Below are 7,151 nucleotides of genomic sequence, written 5' to 3' on the forward strand. Positions count from 1 at the left end.
TTTAATGTAACAAAGAGGGTCTTTAGGAAGATGCTGTGGGAAGGATCTAGACCCGAGTCCTTTGCAGTACTTTTCCATGCCTGAGAATAGCAGCGTAGATTTATCATTGGAGGCAAAACCCCCAAGTAAGTGGGCCTTACTGTACCAGTTCTCAGGGGAAGAATTGATGTGTCCCAAATGAGTGAATCTTATGGCCATAAGGAATTCTGTGAGTAAAACCTTTAGCCAGGAGTTCAAGGGTTTCTGAAAAATTTGCTCATTTTAATTTAAGAATAATGTTGGTTCTTTCAAGCTTTCTGGGAGATTATGTGTGGTAAAAACAGTGTCATTTTTAAACGTGGGGTAATGCCTTATGGAGTTCTAATGATTCCTGTAAAATATGTGCCTTGATCACTTGATATGAAAGTTAGGAGCCTCAGGTTGGGGGAAAAAAAACAAGCAGCTGCTAGTGGTTGTAAGGACTGTGCATGTTTAGCAAGGAAATGCTTCAGCTCATCCTGAAAACAGATATACATTGATGCATATATATTCCAACTCTTTAAGAATGGAAGCTGGGTAAGACCCACCTGAAGGTGTGCAGGGTGGCCCCGGAGGCTTTGGCTCCTGGCCATGCCCCACCTTTACAGGATTTCCAGAATTATGCTGACAGGTGATCCATAATCTGAAAATAACCTGTTAAAAAGCTCCCTTTTAAAAGTTCCTTCTCCAATACTAATTTAAGATAGTGACCAAGTTGTCTGTATTATGATGGGCAAATACATGGAGAAATTTAGATAATATCCATCTGAAATAATCTGATACCAGAAAGCAGCCATTTTGGGAGCACTAGAGATTATCCAAGTGAAGGTTATAATTTTTAATATTATTCTTTTTTCAGAACCAGGGTTTTCAGGTTGAGAATGTGTAATACTCTCTTTGAATCACTCTAGATTTACTCTTTGGGGTCCATTTAGGAGCATAACTTTGGCTGAGGCTGCTACTTTGACATAACTGCTTGCTAGAGCATTTCCTTTCACATCCATGGTGCCATTTCTCATTCTGACTTTGCATGGGCCACAGCCCTGATGATAGCCGCTCCTCTAAGAAGGAAGAAAGCTGCATCTACATGTTCCTTAATTTGTTCATTTTCATAGCAGAGGTTAGGAAACCCTCTTGTTTTCAAAGCATCCTAAAGTCACGTGATGCTGCCATGCAAACCTACTCTCAGTGCACATGAGTTGACAAACTCTGTGTAGTAAATGCAGTACATTTTGCCATCTGGTCTGACATCCCCTCAGGTCAACTATATTCTAAAGAGAATTCAAATTAGTGATCATGTATTCTGCTTGATAACCTCCAGTTTCAGTTCTGAGAGAGGATTCATCAACAAATAATAAGACAGGTTTCTTAATTGGAACTTCTAATAAATCCAAGTGAGCTACAGAGATTCTGTGATTAAGGAAAGACAACTGTGAGTGTCCCCTTCTGTGAAAAGCTAGAGAATGTCAGGATCCAGAGCACGAGAGTGGTAAAAAGAAATCTGAGAGGGAGAGAACAACACATGCCCTAAGAGGCTAATTAGCTACCTGAAAGTGAAAACCTCTTTGTTCACAGATGACATGATTTTGTACACAGAAAATCCTGAGCATCCACTAAAACCTATTAGAATACAAGAGTCCCACAACATTGCTAGAATCAAGATCAATATACAAAAATCACTACTACTTCTGTACATGCACAACAGGCAATCCAAAAATGAAATTGAGAAAACAATTCCATGTAAAATGTCACCAAAAAGAACAAAATACTTAGGAATAAAATAAAAAAGGAAGGGCAACATTTATATTCTGAAAGCTAAACACACTGGTTGAAAGAAATTAAAGAAGTTATAAAAAAGAAGTGGAAAAACATCCCATGTTCATGGTCAGAAGACATGCTATTGTCAAGATGACTGATCTATACAGTAAAGCACTCTCTATCAGAATCCCAGCTGTATTATTTGCGGAAATTGACATGTTGATTCTAATATTTACATGGAATTGCTAGATATCAAGAATAGCCAAAATAACTTTTAAAAAGAAGAACACAGTAGAAAAACCCATACTTCACAACTTTGAAACCTACTACAAAGCAACAGCAGTTAAGATAGTGTGGTACAGATGTTGTAGATCAATGGAATAGAATCGAGAGCTCAGAAGTAAACCTACATGTCTATGAATGGCTAATTTTCAACAAGTGTGACAAGACCATTCAATAAGGAAAAAATAGTCATTCCTTTCTTCTCTTTATCTTTTTCTTTCTTTTTTTCCTTCCCTTAACCAATGATGATGGAACACTTGGAGGGCCTATGCACAAGAATAAAGTTGGACCACATCTCACCAATATGAACACAAAATAGATTAAAGACCTAAATGTAAGAACTCTTAGAAGAAAACATGGATCAAATCTTCACGACCTCAGATTTCACAGTAAATTCTTAGACATGACACTAAATGCATAAGCAATGGCAATAAAATAGAAAAACACAATTGAAACTCAAGTCTTTGTGCTTCAAAGGATACTTATTAAGAAATGGAAATAAAACCTACAGAATGGAAGAAAATAATTACAAATCATGTACCAATAAGGGGCTTATATCCAAAATATTCAAAGAACCAATAAAACTGGATAATAAAAGACAATTAGATTAAAACAGCAATGCTTGAACTCCAAAACTATTGGCGAGAAATCAGAATCCTAAGCACTGCTGGTAGGACTGTAAAATATTGCAGCCACTTTGAAAAATAGTCTGGCAGAGTTACCATGTGACCTAGCAATTCTGCTCTTAGGTACATATCTAAAAGAACAAAAGCATGTTTACACAAAAGTTGTACATGCATGTTTATGGCAGCATTATTTATAATGGACAAAATGCAAAAGTAACCCAAATGTACATCAACTGAAGAATGGATAAGATGTAGTATATCCAAGCAAACAGAATGTTACTCAGCCATAAAATGTAAGGAAGTACAGATACCTGCGACAACATGGGTAAACCGCAACAATGTTATACTAAGTGAAAGAAGCCAGCCACAATGGACCATGTGTGACTGCATTGATAGAAATTTTCTAAAAGAGGCAAATCTATAGAGATAGAAAGTAGACTAGCTATTGCTTCAGGCTGGGGTAGCAGATGGGGATCAGGGGAGTGGCAGAGGGTAAGGGGGTTTCTCTTTGGAGTGATAAATGTGATCTAAAATTGACAGTGATGATGTTGCACAGCTCTGGGAATACACTAAAAATGGCTCCAGGGCCATGTGGATGGCTGACCACACAATGACAGATGAGCTCAACAGTAGTTTATAAAAGGAAGACACAGAATGTCCCACTGGGCAACATGGGGATGCATGTGGGTGCAGAGTGGACTAGCAGTGGCTGTGGGAGGCAGTTTTGTAGAAATGAGGATAAGGGGACCCCTGGCTCCTGGGGGAGGAAGTGACTAGCTTGTCTGAACACTTCTGCAAGCCGACTTCAAACTCACACATCTTACAAAAAGAAAACAAAACAAAATAAAATGGATTAAAGACTTAAGTGTAAAGCCCCAAACTACAAAACTTTTATAAATTAACAGGAGACAAGCTTTAGACCATGAATTAGGGATATGGTTCTTAGACACGACACCAGAAGAACAATGCATGAAGGGAAATTAATAAACTGGACTATCAAAATAAAAATCTGTTGCTTTGTGAATGGCCAAGTGGCCTTGCTAAAAGAATGAAAGGACAAACTGTGGATTGTGAGAAAATATTCGCAAATTATCTATTTGGAAATGGAATCGCCTAGAATAAAGAAAGAAATGAACAGTAACTGAACAGTAAAAGAAATCATCAGGGTTGGAGCTGTAGCTCCGTGGTTAAGCTCTTGCCTAGCATGTGTGTGGTCCTGAGTTCAATCCCCAGTACTGGGGGGAAAAAGAGAAAAACAAACAAACAAACAAATAATCCAACTAGAAACTGAGCAAAACATACAAACAGACATTTCACCAAAAAGGATATGCAGATAGATGGTTAAGAAAAAAACACACACACATGGAAGGAGTTCAGTGTTATTAACTATTAGGGTAATATAAATTAAAGCCTTAAGGAGATATCACTATATACCCACTAGAACAGCTTTTAAAATGGTGATAATACCACATGCTAGTGAGCATGCAGAGAGCATCTATCTCTTACACATTGCTGATGGGAATATAAAATGCTAAGACCACTTTGAAAAAACAGTTTGGCAGTTTTTTTGTTTGTTGTTTGGTACCAGGGATTGAACCCATGGGTATTTAACCACTGAGTCATATCCCCAGCCCTTTTTTATATTTTATTTAGAGCTAGGATCTCACCGAGTTGCTTAGGGCCTTGCTAAGTTGCTGAGCTGGCTTTGAACTCATAATCGTCCTGCCTCAGCCTCCCAAGCCACTGGGATAACAGGCATGTGTCACGGCACCCAGCTGGCAGTTTCTTTAAAAACAGAGCATATACTGACCATACATCTAGGAATCTTAGAACTTGGCATATTCCAGAGAAATGAAATCTTATGCCCATGCAGAAATAGGTATGGGGTTGGTATACACTTCAGAGAATTGAAAGCAGGGACTCAAAGACATGCTCATACACCCATGTTCATGGCAGCATTATTCACAATAGACAAAAGGTGGAAATAACCCAATTGTCCCTTGACAAGTGACTATATAAACACCACAGGGATGGAGGTGTATATAGTCAACAGCTGTATACATGACATATATATGGAGTTATATGTGTGTGCACACGCATGTGCATGCAAATGTTATTGATCTCTAAAGGATGATTCTGCCAAATGCTACTGAAGTGAAATCAACAAGAAAAAGGAGAAATACTGTGCGACTCTACTTGTATGAGGTACTCAGAGTAGACATACGTTATGAGACATAAAGGGGAAAGGTAGGGCTGAGAGACAGGAAGTGGGAGTTAGCATTTGGTAAGTACAGTTTCAGTTTTTCAAAATGTAAAGAATTTTTCCCTCAGTGCTAGGGATTGAACCAGGGGTGATCTACCACTGAGGTGTATCACTAGCTCTTTTTATTGTTTTTATTTCAAGATGGGGTCTCACTAAGTTGCTAAGGCTGGCCTTGAATTAGTGATGCTCCTGCCTTAGCTTCCTAAGCAGCTGGGATTACAGGTGTGCGCCACCACACCCAGCACAGATGAAATGAATACTATGAACAGAAGGTGATTATGATAGCAAAACAATATGAATTTATTTAATGCCACTGTTCTGCACACTTAAAATGGTTAAGATGGTAAAGTTTACATGTATTTGCTACAATTTTTAAAGTTTAAATGTCTAAAATATGTACATGATTGTTTATGATAGCTTTGGTTGGAATAGCCCCAAACTGGGAACAAGCCAAATATGCTAGAAAGGGCAAATGGTAAAACAAATGGCAGTAATAAGTACTTAGTAATAAAAGTGAGAAAGTATAAAACAACTTGAATAGACATCAACAGTCTAAAAGCCAACTCAAAACATCACTCACGGGGCTGGGGATGTAGCTCAAGTGGTAGTGCGCTCGCCTGGCGTGCATGCGGCCCGCATTTGATCCTCAGCACCACATACAAACAAAGATGTTGTGTCCGCCGAGAACTAAGAAAAAATAAATAAATATTAAAAAACTCTCTCTCTCTCTATCCCCCCCCACTCTCTCTTTAAAAAAACAAACAAAAAAATCACACACTATGTGACTCCATTTATTATTTTTTTATTTTTTATTTTTGTATTTGTTTCAGTTTAATCTTTAATGAAATACATATTTTATTTCAATTTCTTCTCTCTACATTTGAATGGTACCTATAAATGAATTTTATTCATCTTACGTCAACACATGAATTTCTTCTTTTGTGAGTAGGATGGTAATAACTAAATGTTCTCAAGTTTACAAAATTATAGATATGAAGAATAGATTGGTGGTTGACATCTTCCAGATGTTGGGAGGGTGGATGAGTGTCTCTACAGGTGAAAGGAGGGATCTTTGTGGAGACAGAAGTTTTGTACATTGATGGTGGTGGTGGTTACATAAGTCTACTTATGCTACAATTACATAGAACTCCACACACACACTTTCACAGATGAGTCCATGCAAAACTGATTAATCTGAACAAACTCAGTGGGTTACATCAACGCCAACTTCCTGGTTTTCACATTATACTTCTGTAAAATATTACCATTTCAGGAAACTGGGTGAATGGTGCATGGGTATCGTTTTGTCCTAATTTTGCAACTTTCTGTGAATGTATAATTATTTCAAATGTATAATTATTTAGGTATAAACAACATGCCAACCAAAATAAAAAAAAAACTTGCTAGTGACCTTACAGCATTTGAAGGCTTGACCACAACACAGACCAGAAAGTTGCCACCGATCTGACCTGGGCTGTCCATACTGAACTGGCTTTTGTCTCACTTAGCCACAAAGGTCAGCAGTGCACAACAACTGTGTCACTTTTTTTTTAACATTTATTTTTTAGTTGTGGTTGGGCACAATACCTTTGTTTCATTTATTCATTTTTACGTGGTGCTGAAGATCGAACCCAGGGCCTTGCATGTGCTCTACCGCTGAGCCACAACCCCAACCCAACTATGTCAGTCTTGGTCGGCTCTACCACGATTTTTACTTTTCTGTATATCTGAACATTCTAACCCTGATCCGATCGATCGTTAAAGACTATCTGAGCAGGAGTCCCTTTCTCACAACACATTCCTGCCGTCCTTTGTGGCAGGTTTGTGCATCATTTGTGCCAGAACAGACTGCATAAAGCGGAGCCTGAGAAGAACGGGAAAACCCTGGGATACGGTGTGTGACGACCACACGTTGAAATCAGAATAAATGCAGAAATGCCTGTGAAACTCGAGCAAAGTACTTCATCTGCAAAACTGCAAGGCTTTCCTGGAACGGGTTTCAATCTCTCCACCCTGTCTTATCCACCCTGTGGATCCTCCCTACACTTCGTGGGTCCCGGCCCTGGGTACCTTGGAGAGCTCGCTGCGCCAGCCGGACCTAACGGGCGCTCACAAGCGGCCGCCTCCAACTCGCCGACCCGCGCCTGGGCTGGCCCCGCCCCAGCCCCGCCCCCGGGCCCTAGCGCGAGGACCCCGCGAAGCTG

At 39.3% G+C, this 7,151-nt stretch overlaps 1 protein-coding gene and 1 long non-coding RNA gene across 4 annotated transcripts in view; one reads left to right on the forward strand and one right to left on the reverse strand.

Moving 5' to 3' along the window:
- LOC144374174 (uncharacterized) overlaps nucleotides 1-7,151 on the reverse strand; it is a 34,707-nt gene that overhangs the window by 26,405 nt on the left and 1,151 nt on the right. For 2 of the 3 annotated variants that reach the window (XR_013433651.1, XR_013433650.1), the window contains exons 1-2: nucleotides 7,018-7,121; nucleotides 5,528-5,634 (exon numbers count right to left, since the gene is read on the reverse strand). This is a non-coding gene — a long non-coding RNA (uncharacterized LOC144374174). Of the gene's footprint in view, nucleotides 1-5,527; nucleotides 5,635-7,017; nucleotides 7,122-7,151 lie in introns of those variants that run through there. The other variant, XR_013433652.1, reaches the window with a different exon arrangement.
- LOC144374171 (uncharacterized) overlaps nucleotides 1-7,151 on the forward strand; it is a 77,884-nt gene that overhangs the window by 18,943 nt on the left and 51,790 nt on the right. The window lies entirely within an intron of this gene.

Source organism: Ictidomys tridecemlineatus, unplaced genomic scaffold, assembly GCF_052094955.1.
Source record: "Ictidomys tridecemlineatus isolate mIctTri1 unplaced genomic scaffold, mIctTri1.hap1 Scaffold_601, whole genome shotgun sequence".
Taxonomy (NCBI): Eukaryota; Metazoa; Chordata; class Mammalia; order Rodentia; family Sciuridae; genus Ictidomys; species Ictidomys tridecemlineatus.